The sequence below is a fragment of the Durio zibethinus genome, chromosome 7 (genome assembly GCF_047325235.1).
Source record: "Durio zibethinus cultivar Kanyao isolate XHJ-2024 chromosome 7, ASM4732523v1, whole genome shotgun sequence".
NCBI lineage: Eukaryota > Viridiplantae > Streptophyta > Magnoliopsida > Malvales > Malvaceae > Durio > Durio zibethinus.
Genome location: NC_143168.1, coordinates 19,094,938 through 19,112,947, shown reverse-complemented (window position 1 = coordinate 19,112,947; position 18,010 = coordinate 19,094,938). Strand labels below are relative to the sequence as shown.

Here is an 18,010-nt window from a genome sequence, read left to right as displayed (position 1 = left end):
GACGACTGAGTTGAACTCGGTAAAGAAAAAAAAGGAAGAGAGCTCTAATATCATTTATCTTACACGTAAAAACACATGTATATATTTAATTTGGAGAGAAAGCAACCAAAGAATATTCAAACAAATGGAGAAAGAGCCGGCAAAAATGATAATGAGAATAAAGGAAGTAATTAAGCATAAATTAAATGAAATAACTTAAATTACAAAAAATGTTATTAACATATAATTACGTGATGTTTGAAATTTAAATGTGAAATTTTAAACTAAATTATTATATTGTTATAAAGGTAAAAAATTAATTGAACTGTAACAAAATTTTACCAGATGAATAAAATAAAAATATAACAAAAACTGTCAAAAATTAAAACATTTATATATTTGACATGACTTGTTGAAATTATTGTCCTTGAAGATAAATTTATTTCATTCAACAACTTTATGCAAGTATTTGGCAGTAGTCTGCATTTGACAGCTAAATTATTCTCTGCATGTGATAGCTTTTTGAAAAGTTAAATTATTAGTCTGCATTCGCAGCTTTTGTTGAAATTATTGTCCTTGAAGACAAGTTTGAATTCATTCAATAACTTTATGCAAGCATTTGGCAGTAGCCCGCATTTGACAGCTAAATTATTGTCGGTGGCAGCTTTTTGAAAAGTTAAATTACTAGTCTGCATTTGCAGCTTTTGTTTGGTTAGAGATAATGTTGGTTTTACTTAAAAGACAAAAGTCAACTTTGTATTAACTTTTTCTTTTTTTGGAGAAAACTTTCTATTAACTCTTAAATCAAGGAGGATGGATAACAGTTACCAATGAAACTTAAACGATTAGTATTTAATTTTAAAGTGATTAACCAGTAATGTATATAAAAATTAATCAACAACTAAAATGTAATGAATTTAAACAAAAAAATATAGTAATTGGATAAAGCGAATACCCACCTTCCAATCGGGTACTCATGATACCTTTAGCTCGATATATTTACACATCGAAATATGAAAATATAAGGGACCTATTTTGAAAATCAAAATATATAGTCATTTTATTAAGAGAGCATTTGATTTATAATTTTTTTATTATAATTTTAGAATTACTTAATTATAATAAAAATTATATAAAACTCATCATTTATAAATAAGAATTCTGTATAAAATTTTGATAATTTTCACATAATTTTAAATTATGTTTACTTAATTATATTATAATTATTATAAGTAATATATTCTCTTTACTATGCTTTGGACCAACTTCAATATTCATTCTTAATTAGCTTTTTTTTATTTCATATTGTCATAAAAATAAAACATTATCAACTCAATTTACACCTGCTGTTAGTATATTAATTATTTTTATGTTGTGCTAATAATTTTTTATTTTTAAATATTATTTATGTTGTCTTTTTTCTTAATCTTTAAGTTATTTTTAGCCATTATATTTACATGGTAATTGAAGTTAAAATAATATATTTTATGCATGAATTTATATTTAATATATTATTAATGTATAATGCTTTATACGATCAATACATCACATAATAATATATTATTAAAAATTAATTTTAAATATGTATTTTAGGACAAAACCTATTTATTTTTAATTTTAAAATTAATTTTTTATAAAATATCGTTATATGTTAACTGACAATATCAATGCATCAAAAATAAACTATATATTTATTCCTATATTTCATTATGTTCATAATAATTACATCCTATAAATGCAGTAATTTCTAATAATTTCTTGAAAAAACAATAGTAAGACCAGCTGATAAATAAGTTTTCATTTAAATTGTGATTTCTACGGATTTTTTTGTCCAAATTTCACATAAAACTTTTATTGATTGGCATTAATTCATAAAACAAAAATAAGTAGCAATCTATACTAATAAAAATATAAAACCACTTATATTTTATGTATTTTACATATTTTTATATATTAAATATATAAAATTATGATAAAATAAGATAATATAATATTATAACTATGATTATATTAAATAATATTATTTTATCTTATATTTGATATATACAAAAATTAAAATTAGATAATTTATTTATTAATCAAAATTATTTTTTTCAAAATTTATATAATTTAAATTATTAATATAATTTTTAAATATATAATAAAATATATAAATTTAATCACATATATTAAAAATAATTTTTTTTACTTAAAATAATTGAATCATTTTATATTAAAAAAATAACTCTTCTCGTAATTTTATTTTTTTAATATAAATTAAATATAATATAAAATAATTATTTTTTTATTTTATTTATTATTTTATGCACGAAGATAAATTTTTGTATATATTTTATGTGATTTTGAAACCTGCTTTATATTATTTATACGCTCTGCTCTTTTTCTCTGTATTATTAATGACGTTGTGTGCAACATGTTTAAGTGTGATATGACTTGGCACAGACGAAAGTCATTGGAACCCATGACCATTATCCTGCATTTGCGGGACCATTCGTGTAAAGGATTAATAGTACAGCAAAAGGGAAAAAGCATTGTGGCCGGCGATTGCTTTTCAAAAAGCTCCCAAATGCTTTTATAAAATAAAGTTAATTGGAATCAAACTTTATCTTCTAATTCTAAGGACAAGAATTGCCATCAACTTTGTCTTATAAGAAGAAAAAGTGTTTTCAATGATTTCAAATATTTTATGTTAGAAAAAATAATTAAGAGAATAAAAATAATAAAAAAAATTTAGTTTTAAAAAATATTCTTTTAAACATAATTATATTTTTAAGTTATAATAAAATCTTAAATTCTTTAATTAAAAGCAGTAATAATATTTAAATTGAAATATTTATTTATAATGAATGAATAAATATAAATGTTTATTCAAATAATTATGATTATTTGTATAATTATAACTTATATGAATAACAGTTATTTATATTCAAATATTTATGATAATTTTTTATATAATAAATATTTTTATTCAAACATAATAATTCAAAATATAAATAAAATTAATACAAAGACTAAGTTTATTCGTCAATAATTAAGTCTTTCTATTTAATATGAAATGCACCATATTCTAACTTATCAACAATCCTTTAATAGTTTAGATTGTTGATGATTAATATTTAATCTTTCATACAAATAAATATTATGAATACAAAAATGTATATCTTAATTTAAATTATCAATTAACATATATACCTTAAAATTTTAACAAAATTAATGGTGTTCGTAGATTAAACTTTAACTTCTAGTATTATAATTGAAGATATAATATACAAAATACTTATTCTTTTATCAGATTTTTATAATAGCTTTAACACTATTATGATCATGTGTTTATTTTATTAATAAACATTTACAAGAGATCTCAATTTTTCTTATTGAAGTAGCACTACTTTTATATTTATATAGATAGAGTTTTCATTATATCTTCATTACTTTAGACATTTAAATAATAGACTCCATTAAGAGAACAAAAACTCATCATTCCCACATAATGGACCACATTAGTTTTTAAAACTTGAATGGATTTTATTAGTGGTTAATAGATATATAATAATAGCTTGCTTTTATCTATTAAACTTTGTAATTAAAGGTTATTAATTCAAAATTAGGTTCTTATTATTAGTGTTTAATAGTAAGGGTTTAAACCCAATGTACTTGTAATACTAATAATCAAATATCTTGAAATGCAGTTTTCTTTTAGAATGCATTTGGTTCGGGAGATTCACAAAGTTTCCCCGGTGTCTAATAATCGTTTCACAAGCTAACATATCCAAACTTTTTATTTTGTATATCATGATATGCTCTAGACATTGTTACCTCATTTTTGTCATTTTAAGAAATAATTGAGCCACAACTCTATATTCATAATTTTAACAATTATATTTTTAAACTTTATATGTCTTTAATACAATTATACTCCTAATACGATTGTATAAATTGAATGAATGAATCAAGTCATTTTATTCCTTTTAAGATATTCAAAGACTTTTTATGATTTTACTATAATAAGTTGTTCTAAATTTATTAACTTGTATAATTTGCTCATAAAATTATACTAAAATCTTACAACATTATAATATCAATTTTTATTTCGTTTGATTCCTATCACCCACACCATGTGCTAATTTGCATTCTTTTATTAAAGAATATCCCATTCAATTATCAAGATATCATATGTACTTAGTCAAGTTACCATTTCATTTATCTTTTCACTATTTGGTGATTTTTTTTTTTAAGTAAGAGGCCTCCAAATCCACTTTTAGTGAAAGATAACTAGCAAATCTTTTATATCTTAATATTTCTTTTTCATAAAAGTTCTAAAACTTTTAATTTTAACTCAATATAAGAGTTTACATTAATAAATATGATGTCAAATATAATTACTTTCAAAATTATTTTATTTTAGTAAACCCATGCTTCTATAGTCTCCTTTTGAGACTTTTATACCAACTCATGAAATACTTATAAAATTATTTTATCATGGACACTAAAGTCATATTCACCATGATTCATGTCATTAAGAAAAATCATAATTTCTTACATAATTTCATGTATAAAGTTTGTGTCTAAATTATCAAATACATGAAACTTTCCCGTCAACAAATAGAAAGCATTTTAACTAGTTACAAAAAATTATCTAACTTCTCCAATTGAATTGAAATTATCTTATATAAAATGATTATCTCTTGCATAACATAAACAAAATCAACACGAAATAATTGTTGAAACAATATTATATAAATTAGATAATATGAATCATGCATTATTCTCTTATTAATAAAATGCAATCATGGAATATGACCATAAAATATGATTTTATTATAAGAACATATGTACTTGCTTCTTTTTCAAAAAATTTATAAATACAATTTTTTTAGGTCTTAAAATAATTTTCAAGAATTTTATCATTTTGATTTGGTAACCATGGTTTTTCTAAAATATAACAAGGCTATAAAAAGATTTATACCCAAAGTTAGCAAGTACTCCATGCCCATTTTATGCTTATGATCATTTAATGCAATGATAAAGAAAATTCACATAAAACATATCATAAAATCATGAATCATAAATTAAATAATTGAATTCAAAATCAAAAAATTAAAAGAATATATGTCAATATAAAACCAAATTCAATAAGGCTCAAAGTCTCTTATAAATTACTAATCATTAATTTTTTTAGTAGAATATAAAAACTAGAGAGATAGTAACAAGAAACTTATCTAGTGTTTAGTATTTATTTCATCAATAAACCATATGAATAATTGAAGCTTTCCATACATATTTCAAAAGTCAATTTTGCCAAATTTGCCTATCTCTTTTCCTTATATCTTCCTCATTTGAAATATGAATGTCACATAATTGGTATTAAATTGTTAGAAAAAATAACTAAGGAATAGAAATAATAAAAAATAATTTTGGCTTTGGGATGTGAAAAATACTTTCTTAAAGGCAATTATACTTCTAGGATATAACAAAATCTCAACTCTCTAATCAAAAGTAGTAAAAATGATTATACTAAAATATCTATTTATAATGAATGAATAGACATAAATTTTTATTCAAATAATTATGACCTCTTATACAATAATGACTTAAATAATCCGTTATTTATATTCAAAAGTTATGATAATTTATCATATAATAATTATTTATGTTTAAATATATTTATTTAAAATTTTAATAAAATTAATACAAAAATTAAATTTATTAACCAATAATTAAGTATTTTTATTTAATATAGGATGTATCACATTTTAAATTATCAATATGTTATCCTCTAGAGCATCTTCTCAAATATTTTAGTACAAACTTTGTTTTAAATACCAAAGACTAAAACATTTTCTCAAAAAATAGAAAAGGTATATATATGAATGATTCTATACATACAACAAAATTTTCTTCCTATATTTGAAAAAGTTTTATTTATGTTCTCATATTTAAGAATGAAAACACATAAAATTTTTAGCAAAAAGCAATTTATCAAGTAAGAAAAAGAAAAAGAAAGGGGTCTAAATACAAAAATTAATTCAACTTATCAACACTATAGTTTATATACTTTTATACGTGAAAGCCTCAAATTCAAAAGTTCAATGAATATGGGGTTAAATAAACCAAGGTCTCAATGAAAATTAGAATATGCAAATAGTTAAAATGAAATATCTAATCATTGTATAAATTACATGTAATTATGTATAGGAAAATGTTACTATGCACTAGCTCTCTAACATACATATTAGATCTGACTAACTCTTTTCTTGCAAAATTTTAATCATTAATACACAGAGGTAAAGGACCACAAAAGTTTGCTCTTCTGTCCCACTACCTACCTTTCCACGAAGAACCAAAAAACCATAGATATCAAAGTCTTCGGTGGCTGACAAGGACATCGATCGTCTAAAAAACACAGGTTTATTTGGTTGATATATAATGTAAGTTGGAATTAGTCAAAATGAAAAAAAAAAAAAAAGTATTCATACCTGGAATATTTTTGTGAAAAAGTTACTTAATTATAGTTTTGCAGTCAACAATTAGATGCTTTAATCAAATAAAAAAATATTTATTATCATTAAAGATAATATAATTAGTTTAATAAAAAGTAAATAGGGACACCTAACTTTTAATGTAATAATTTAAAATTAAATTAATCAAATTATATAATTTATTTTTATTAATTAAATAGAGTTTATTAATTTAAAAAATCTAACCGATACAATTTAATTCGATTAATTTTTAAATCAACCAAATAATAAAATAATTTAAATCAAATTATACTTTAAACTTTAAAATTTCACTTATTTAAAACAAATCATAACATCATAAAACAAAATATTCAAATACTAAAATATTAAATTAAAAACTTTTATAACTTATAAAATAAAATAATCTTCTTTTGCCATTTAACAAAAAAAAAAAAAAACTATTTCATTTAATTTTAGTTTTATATTTAGATTTCTTATATTTTGGATAATTTTTTTACTAATTTGATGAATCCATCGCTAAGAAGAGATTTAAAGACTTTTAGCGACAGAGCAAAAAAAATTCTAATACAAAAGGGAGATTTTGGGAATTTAAAGACTTCTACTATATAGTAGCATTGGATCCCAATAGGTGAAGTAAGAACTTTTGTCTTGCACCTTGATAAGCATAATGTGAATTTTTCGTAAAAGGATATAAAAAGTTTTTAAATTTAAATGAAACAACAGGTGTCATTATATAAAAAAAGCTTTAATTGTTTAAACAAATAAAAAACTCATCTTCCAATCGCATAATTAGTGTTGCATATGCAAATAACGGAATAAAATTAATCAAACAAATAATTTTTTTAAAAAAAGTTTTAAGTTACGACATTTAAAAACGAGTTTCAAAATATGAATAAAAAAGATAATATGAAATATAAGAAAAGTTATATGAATATTATATGCATAATATATATAATAATTAATTTTATTAATATGAAAAGAAGTTTCTTTGATTAAAAAATGAAAGGAAACAAATACAATGATAAGTGTCCACACACTTTAATCAAAAAGAAAAATTCAGAATCTAAGAAGCTAAAAAATTTTACATTTCAAACTGGTCAATTTAAAAATATAGATCTAAAACATAAAGTTCTAATAGTTCATTAAATTTATCATTCAATTATGAAGAGAGCAAATTATAAATTTTGGAGGGTGAAAATATTATTTTCTTTAAAAAAAAAAAGTTTGAAAGACATTATGGTTATGAAACTTTAACAAGCCAAGGGGCCAAGGGAGACAAGGTTAGCGATGGATACAGGAAAAGGAGCTACCTCAACGATGATCGGATTTTTAAAATTCTGTTTGGTTTAGAATCTTGTAGGTTGATGAACTTTTAATTATTTTACAATTCTTTTGCTGGTTTCTTTTTTTTTAAGAAATTGGTTTTTCATCAATCAATCACTACCCATCACCTTCACTTTCATTTTTGTTCATTGTTTAGGTCTTAAATTTGGAGTATTTGAAAAAAAAAAAAATTAAGTACGGTTGTAGTAAAATAGGAAATTGTCATTACAAAAATAAAGTCTTTTTGTGAGGGTTATGATTTTTATTAAAAATATATATAGCTTTCACTTATTTTTTTAGCGATAGTTAATGTAATTTTTATAGATTCTCACACTAAATTCTTTCATTAATTATATATAGTGAGAGATAAAATAAGATCCTTACTATATCTATTATTTAACGAGTATTAAAGTGAAGGTTAATTTAGATCATCACTAAATGTAAAATTTATAGTGAAAGTCAATTTTGACTCTCACTATGTCTTTTGTATTTACTGAAAACTTTTTTTGACCTTCACTTAAAATTTTTACTTTTAATGAAGACTTGTATTGATCCTTATTGAGAATTGTAACTTTTATTATAATACTTTACAACGTAATTTAATGAAAATATTTAAAATCTTTATGAAAAATATTTATTTATGTATTTTTATTTAATTTATTAATGGATGTATGTATTTTTTTATTTGTAATTCTTACTCTAAACAAAAATAAATAAATAATATTTGTCCAAAAATTATTACATAAAACCAAATAATAAGCATCCACATATATTAATTCCAAACAATACACAAATATCTATCAAATATATCAATTCTTTTTAAGTATTCTATATTCTTTATCCAAAAAATTTGGATAAATTATTCAGACAACCAGGCAATGTGCAATCAAAGTCAATCTAATATTGTCCTTTGCGAGAAACTCGTTTTTCATAGCAATAATTTCACTGAGATAAAAATCACTACAAAATACATACAACATATATATATATATATATATATATATTTAAGATCTTACATTCAACTTTCATCGATGTGTGAGTTGGTCAACTCTATATTAGAGTTATCTATTTATTTTATTGTGTTTGATTTAATTTAATGATTTTTTTTTATAAAAACGTAATATTTTAATTATGATTTTAACTTATTTTATACTTGTATTCCCATATCAAAGTGATAAAATTGTCTTGAGAAAACAAACACCAAACTTAAATATTGAAATCACAGTTATTTATATTATCTTATGGCAAGTGGCATCTATCAAACAATTATTTTCTTGTAGCAAAAGATAAACTCTTATCAAACAAGAGACAAAGAAACTTAAGAGATTAGAGTTTATCTTTTGCTACAAGAAAATATTTTGATTGAAAGTGAGCTAATGAATTAATATCGTTTATTTTATATATAACAAATATTTTACATTGATTTTCATTGGAAATGTATGTACCTTATTTGTATATGTTATAAATGCAAAATAAATAAATAAAGTGTTTCTAGTATTATTTGATACTTTATATATTATATTTAAGTTTTTAATTTTATAAACAGATTAAAAAATTGACACATATTTTATTTTTAATTAATTTTTTTAATATATTCTAAAAATGTATCACTCTACTAACTTTGTGGAGTTTAAAAATTTTCATTTTCAATATATTTAATAATTTTTATGATAAAAAAAAGTTAAGTGTGCATGTTAAATGGTTTTAAAATAATTATTGATATATATGAAAACAGAATCAAATTTATAAATATACTAATTTTTAAATAATATGGATGGGAATTCATTTATATTAACCTAAGCTTTATATATTTTTTATTTTTAAATTAAAATTAAATTTATAATTAAATTGGACCAAAATAATACTTTTAATCTTAATTATTTGATTTAAAAATAAAAAAATATAAATCTTACATTGATATAAGTAAATCTGTACTAAAAATATTATATATAATAAAATTATAATTTAATTTGCTTAAATCGTGTGGACATAACACCGAATTAAAACGAGTGGAGTTTTAAAAGTCAACCAGCATCCACAGTAAGACATTTTTTTTTGTTTTTTAATTAGATTGGGTTTAATAATTAAAAACTCTGCGTGAAAATAAAATATGAAATTAAAATATAAAAATAATATGATTTAAAATTATACTAATAATTATATATAAATTTAATAAAATAAAAAAATTTATTTTATATTTTTATATCAAGAATTATAATATACAATTTTCATATAAAATTTAATTAAAATACATTAATCTCACGTCTATTTAAAATACAATCAATCCTTTTCCTTTCCTGCCCTTTCTGACTCGTTGAGTAAGTAAGCACCCAATCCTTTCTCTCTATTTTCTCTTCTTGCTTTTCTCATAGTTCCCAAACACGGTCTTCAGTGTATGGAAAATGCAAAACAAAAACTCTCCTTAATTGCAACAATCAGTTCCACGTTCCACTTTCATCGAAGCAATTAAACTCTATTGGAAGTTGTTTTGTCTGTCAAAATGGAAACTTGGTTCCTTATCACTTCCACGCTTTGCATATCTGCTTTCCTCAAAGCCTTGTTGAACCTTTTTTTTCCATACAAAAAACTTGGCCCCGAGCTCCCTCCAGGGCCTCCTAACCTTCCCATCATAGGCAACTTCATGTTGCTGCGCAAATCATTCTCCGAACTCGAACCAATCCTCCGAGGTCTCCACCTTAAGTTTGGGAACATGGTTACTCTCCGTGTCGGTTCCAACCTTGCAATATTTGTTCGTGATCACTCCCTTGCTCACCAAGCCTTAGTCCAAAAGGGTGCTGTTTTTGCTGATCGACCTTCTTCTGTTTCCACTGGCAAAATTGATAGTAGCAATCAACATACAATAAATTCAGCTGGTTATGGACCTACATGGCGTATTCTACGAAAAAATCTGACCACAGAAATTCTCAATCCTTCTCGGGTTAGATCTTACTCTCATGCTCGTAAATGGGTCTTAAAAATTCTCAAGGAACAGCTGATCCTGTCCGAAAGTAGTGGCGAACCTGTCCGAGTATTGGATCATTTTAGCTATGCCATGTTTTGCTTGTTAGCTCTTATGTGCTTTGGTGATAAGCTTGATGAAAAACAGATCAGAAGAATTGAGGATGTTCAGCGTGACTTGCTATTGAATTTCGAATCTTTCAACATACTCAACGCCTTGCCTAGAGTTACCAAGGTTTTGTTTTATAAGCTTTGGAAAAAGTTCTTGCGAATTCGACAAAATCAAGAAAATGTCTTGATTCCATTGATAAGGGCAAGAAAGAAGGCAAAGCAAGAGAAATTGAGCGGGGTCAACGAGGAAGATCAACAATTTATTTTATCATATGTGGATACTTTGTTGGAGCTACAGCTCCCAGTGGAGAAAAGGCAACTTAATGAAGGAGAAATGGTCAGCTTGTGCTCAGAATTTCTTAATGCTGGCACGGACACTACATCCACAGCTTTGCAATGGATTATGGCAAATTTGGTGAAATATCCTCATATTCAAGAGAAGCTATTCATGGAGATTAAAGGGGTTGTTGGAGATGGAGAGGAAGAGGTCAAAGAGGATGATTTGCAAAAGATGCCTTATCTGAAAGCAGTAGTTTTGGAAAGTCTAAGGCGTCACCCACCTGCCCATTTTCTCTTACCACATAGAGTTACAAAAGATGTTGTTTTGAATGATTTTTTGTTGCCCAAGAGAGGTATTATAAATTTCATGGTAGCAGAGATGGGATTGGACCCCAATGTGTGGGAAGATCCCATGACTTTTAAACCTGAAAGGTTTCTCAATAGTGAGGAATTTGTTGACATAACAGGCAGCAAGGAAATAAAGATGATGCCATTTGGGGCGGGGAGAAGGATTTGTCCTGGTATTGGTTTGGCAATGCTTCATTTGGAGTATTTTGTGGCAAATTTAGTTTGGTCTTTTGATTGGAAAGCTGTGGATGGAGATGATATTGATTTGTCAGAGAAACAAGAATTTACAGTGGTGATGAAGACTCCATTACAGGCTCACTTATATTCCAGGCCTAGATAAACCTATGGTTGATTATACTACATTTTGTTCTTTTTTTTCTTTTGTGTTCCTGGCCTTCACGATTTGTGCATCAACAGCAAATTGGAAAAGTACCAGAAAATTAATCAATTCCATATCTTTCAGGGTTTTGTAAAACTGTAATATTTTTATATTTAATGTTCTTTCTGTTTTTCTTTTTTAGTTGAATTGATCTATATGATGTGGGCACATGTTCATTCAGTAACTACAATTCTTTTTTTTCTTTTTCTTTTACTGAGATAAAATCAAAGTTCTTCGGACAATTTTAAATTCAGATTGCTTGTTTGTTAATCTAATCTACTGCTAGCCACCATGTAACAATGATAATAGCCATTTTTTATTAAAAATTTCTTTTTTTTTTCATTCTAGTACTGATATGGCATCTTTTTTATCTAATAACCTAATGAAAACAATGAATTTAGAAAGATTAGGGTCTCACGGGTGAAAGAGATTTCCATTGCGCTACAGCTACGTTTTATAATTAAATATTTAAGAGTTTAACGTTTTCTAATTAAATATTTAATAGTGTAATAATAAAATGAAATCCACGTCATGGTGAGAGTTCTCCCAAAAGGCACTTCCAAGTGAAAACGATGAATTTAGAGAGATTAAGTGTCCCCTCGTTGCAGGTGAGAGAGATTAAGGGTCCACGTGCTGTAGCTACGTTTTATAATTAAATATTTAAGAGTTTAGTCATACAAAGAAATCCACATCATGGAGGGAGTTCTCCCAGATAGGCGCTTCCAAGTGAAGCATAATAATTATAACCTCTTATTCAAATTGTGGTCATCTAGATTTAATCAACCATTGGGTATGTAATTTCTCTGAGGTGAAATGAAAATGGTACTAATGCAGTGATTATACAACTCTGTCAATGGTTTTGCAATTTATTTAGACTTCTTATACCTTGGACACCATCATATCTTAGCATTGAATCCCGATAGGTGAAGTCAGAACTTTTGTCTTGGGGTTGGCATAAATATAATGTGAACTTTTTCATGAATGGATATAAAAAAAGTTTTTAAATTTAAATGAAACAACACATGTCATTATATAAAACTTTATTTTTTAAAACAAATAAAAAAAAAACTTATCTTTCAATAGCATAATTAGTATTGCATACACAAATGATGGAATAAAATTAATCAAACAAATAACTTTTTTTTTAAAATTATAAGTTACAACATTTAAAAGTGAACTTCAAAATATGAATAAATAAAAGGATGATATGAAATATAAGAAAAGTTATATGATTATTATATGCACAAATATATATAATAATTGATTTTGCTTTTAATTAAATTTTATTAATATGAAAGGAAGTTTTTTTGACTAAAAAATAAAAGTAAAGAAACATAATAACAAGTGTCTGCTACAGAATCTAACAAGCTAAAAATTTTACATTTCAAATTGGTCAATTTATAAACATAGATCTAAAACATAAAGTTCTAATAATTCATTAAATTTATCATGTGAAAATTTATTATATTTAAGTTTTTCTATAAATATTCTAATACACTGGTAATATTTAAAAAAAAAACTTCTCACTTAGGGATTTCGTAAAGCATCACTACTCGAAATACTTTTAAAATCTTATCATTGGATAAAATTTCTTTTTTTCTTATTTATATTACATTATTTTTAATAAATTAATTAATTTTTATTTATTATTAAAAAAAAGAAAAATTCTATTGTATTGAAAATTTTTTTATAAATACTCCAATATACTTTTAGTATTTAAAAAAAATCTTCTCACCTAGAGATTTCATAGGAATCACTACTCGGAAACCTTTGAATCTCATCATTGGATAAAATTTTTTTTTTCTTATTTTTTATTAATTTTTTATTAATTTTATTTAATTAACATTTTTTACCAATTATTTTATAAGATTTATTCAAAATCATAAAAAAAATTTATTATATTTTTCATCATTTACTTTTATTAATTATTATTATAAAATAAAAAAATTTTATTTTGGTAAATTTTAACATTTTAACATGCATAATATTAAGAACAATAATTAAAATAACAAAAATAATATATAAAAAATCTAAAAAAATTCAAAAAAAAATTTTTTTTTACCTGAACTGGACCGATCAATGGTTCAGTCAACGGGTGGTTTGGTCCGACGGTTCGGTCTGGTGTCAGCAGTTTGGTCTTGTTAGGGCGGTTCAGTTCAATGGCTCGGTTTGGGTCGGTTCAACTGGACCGGTCAGAGGGTGAAGGAGAGGTGGGTTGTCGGGTTAGGTGCGCGGATTCCAGGTCGGGTCATGGGTTGACGCGAGAATCTTCAGTGCTCAAAACGGCGTCGTTTTAGGTATTATTGAAATGACCTCGTTTTGGGTTTAGTCTTCTATATAAAAATCAAAATATTTTTTTCTTTCATTTCTCCCCCTCTCAAAAAGAAAAAAAAACTCTCATCTCCCCTTTTCAGACAAAACCCAAAGGGGGGTCGGCATGTCTTCGTCACCCCCGTGCCGTCGTCGGTCACAGGTTGTCGGTCATCGTCGCCGGTGATTAAAAAATCCAAAAAAAAAGGCCAAAATGTTCCCCTCAACCCTTTAGGTCATGTTTGGTATATAGGATGATGGATAAAAAAAGATGATAATCATTATATATTATGTTTGGTTTGTATCTAAAAAAAAGGATATGATTACAAGGAGAATTAATCATCATTTTTATATAAGATGATTCGATCCTTCCAAAGTGTAGAGGATTATTTTTAATTCATGGAATTGAACTTACATGTGTTATTTTAACTTTAAAAATTATATCAATACTTTAAATTGAATAAACTTTGAGAAAGGATAATTTTGATTAATAAATAGATTATCTTATCTTGAACCTTACATACATCAAACAAAAGGTAGGATGACATTATATATTTAATATAATCTTATTCATAATATCATCTTATTCTATCATATTATAATTTTATGTACCAAATACATCTTTAACGGATGATTATTGATAAGACTTTTTTATCATGCAAAATTAAAATGTTTAAAATAGGGTGTCAACTTTTTATACTAATGAGTTTGTATTAAATTATGCTCAAAATTAAAAGATTTTGGTGGAATTTACCCAAGAAAAAATTGAATGCAATGGGTTTTGTATTGTATTTGATCATCAAAAGGAAAAAAGAACGAAATAGAAAAATATCAAAATATAGAGAAAATATCTTTTATAGGAACCCGTACTTTAGCTCAATTAATTAATACAACTATCTTTAAAGGTTGATGGCATCCAACAAGTTTAGAATTCAAATCATAGCATCTATAATCTTTTTTTTTTATCTTAGATTGCGATCTAACTCTTTTGTTAAGAAAATATCATTTTTATATTTTACTAAAATTAATTATTTTACTTATACTTTATCCTTGATTATTGTCTTTCCTTCAACTTTTTACAAGATATGTATGAGGAGGAAAAATGAAATTGCTCTCTTTTCTATTTCTCACCTTTATGCATTCTTTTAATTTTTCTTCCTTCCTTCAACCAAACATTCTAAGTATTAATCAAATAAAGTAAAAGGTATGCAATAAGACATTTTTCTAAACTTTATCTTTTTCCAATTTTAGATAATATGAATTTTTTTTTTTTGTATAAAGAGAATCATAGCTTGAGAGTATGAGAGAGTTACAAATTTTGATATTTAAACTCTAAACTTATTAGATGCCAACTCTTAAAAGTTGTTGTATAAATCAATTGAACTAAGTTTTAGATTCAAGTATAAATGATTCTACTTTTAAATAAAAGATGTATATGGTTCATATGTATTAAGGTCATGTTTGATGTATAAGATGATTGATAGGATAGTATGACAATCATCTTATATTATGTTTGGTTTGTATCTAAATAAAATGATAGCATTGTAAGGAGGATTAATCATCCTATTGGTATAGGATGATTTAATCCTCATAAAGTGGAGAGAATTATTTTTAATCCATAGTATTGAACTTACATGTCCAATTATACCCTTAAAAATTACATTAATAATTAAAATTGCATAAATTTTGAAAAAGGATAATTTTGACAAATAAATAAATTATCATATCCTAATCTTTGCACACATTAAATACAATATAAGATGACATTATTTAATCTAATACTATTTATAATATCATCTTATCATATCCTATCATAATCTTATTTACCAAATATATCTTAAAAATAGAATCATATATTAGAGTCCAAACTTCTTGCTTAAGCTCCTTTAATATTTCTACAAAAATATTTTAAATTTTTTTTTATGTTTAAACCTTTACCATTTTATTTGCTTATTGCAAATTTGAAAAAAAAAAATGTAGCTTAAGCTAGAAGTTTAGAGCGTAATTTGAACAACAACAACGAGTTGATTATATTATAACATTTTTCCTTCTCTTGTGGCTGACTTTTCATTCCACGAGGCAACATGATTTTTAGAATTATTACGATTTAGTCAACATATATAATTATCTTTTGGTGGTTTTTAATAATTAGGAATAGCATCAAGAAATTAAGGATATGTTTAGTACACAATATTATGATAAAATAATATTATAAATATGATTAAATTATATAATGTCATTTTATCTTGTGTTTGATGTGTGTAAGAATTAGAATATGATAATTTATTTATTTATCAAAATTATCATTTCTTAATGTTTATACAATTTAAATTATTGATATGATTGTTAAGGGTATAATAGGACATGTAAGTTCAATCCCATGGATTAAAAATAAACTTCTCCACTTTGAAAGAATTAAATCATTCTATACCAAGAGGATAATTAATTCTCTTTGTAATTCTATCCTTTTTTTTAGATACAAATCAAACATAATATAAGATGATTATCATCTTATCCTATCAATCATCATATACATTGAACATGACCTAAGAACATGGATGAACAGGTTACATGATTATTCTTTATTTTTTATGAATATGCTTAGGCTTATAATTTTCAAGTCACCATTTCCACCCTCTTGTGAGCTATCTTCTGAGCAAGGAGGACCATCTGTTCAACAACAACGATAATCCTCATTACATAATTTGATTGTGAGGTGGGTGCCTGGTATAAGTATTTTGATTGAAGTTCAATTGACAAATTTGTTTAGATGACGATGTTGCAAAGTATTTCAAATTTTCTTGTATTTGCAAGGTTCAACTCAGACATTTTACGATAATAGAACTTGGATGGCTACACATAATTCTCAAACTAAGCTGTAAAATGGAGTCTTCAACTGTTAAGTAATAGGAGTTGGGTCCGCCCATAATGGGTGACCTGAGCAACCCCAATATCAACAACTATCATAGGGCAATTTGCCCCAAAAACTGCCTTTGGGCAGTTAAGGTTTAATTTTTAAACCATTCTTCCCCTTTCTCCAGAATATAGAATGGCATTAAGCCATTATCAATAGAGGGTAGAGAAGTGTTTCACAAAATGATGCCAGTAATTAATGTTTGAGATGTGAAGATTAATTGCAAATAGAAAAACTTATAAAAAAAAATAACTCACGACGATTTAAATAATGACAAAATATGATTATTGGATTAAAATGGATAAAAGTTCACCATCAAGACTAGAAACTAAGAGATACAGAAACACCACCATAAGAATTCTAATCAAGTATACAGAACAATAAAAATTCACCACTCTAGGAAATCCACTTAAGAGATACCTAACTTGAAGAACAATCTAAAAGATTGCTTAAGGACAAAGAAAACTCTATTTTGCCTTTTACCAAAGAATAATAGAAAATATATAGGCTAGGAACATCACTCCAAGCATAAAAACTTTTAGATTGCATTACTAGAATTATGCCTAAAATCATGAGATTTGCATGTAAACATAATCTTCTCATTTACTCCTGAACCTGACCACAATTTCATTCATATTCATGATCTTCTTTTTTAGCTAGTGTGAAAGCAATCTCTCTATTCCAGCCGACCTTATTTATGTGTGGATTTTGACTAAAGATATGCTCATTTTATTTTTGAATAAGTTTGCTTTAGTCTTAACCCAAGTTGTATGATGTGTAAACATTCCAATGTCACAAAATAAACAAAAGATTAAGGGATAGAGAGAGATTGATAGTCGAAACATCTCTCAATAGGAATTCTCTCTTTTGGTGTGTAAAGGATTTATGTTATGGAAATGAATAATTTTCCTTTTGTAATCTTTCGTTTTG

The 18,010-nt window shown here is 25.0% G+C and overlaps 1 pseudogene across 1 annotated transcript; it reads left to right on the top strand.

Annotated features, from left to right (window-relative positions):
- The first annotated feature begins 10,081 nt into the window (after positions 1–10,081).
- LOC111277754 (cytochrome P450 89A2 pseudogene) lies at positions 10,082–12,035 on the top strand (annotated as a pseudogene). The gene has a single exon (XR_016343572.1). The product of XR_016343572.1 is annotated as a cytochrome P450 89A2 pseudogene (transcript).
- Positions 12,036–18,010: the final 5,975 nt, after the last annotated feature.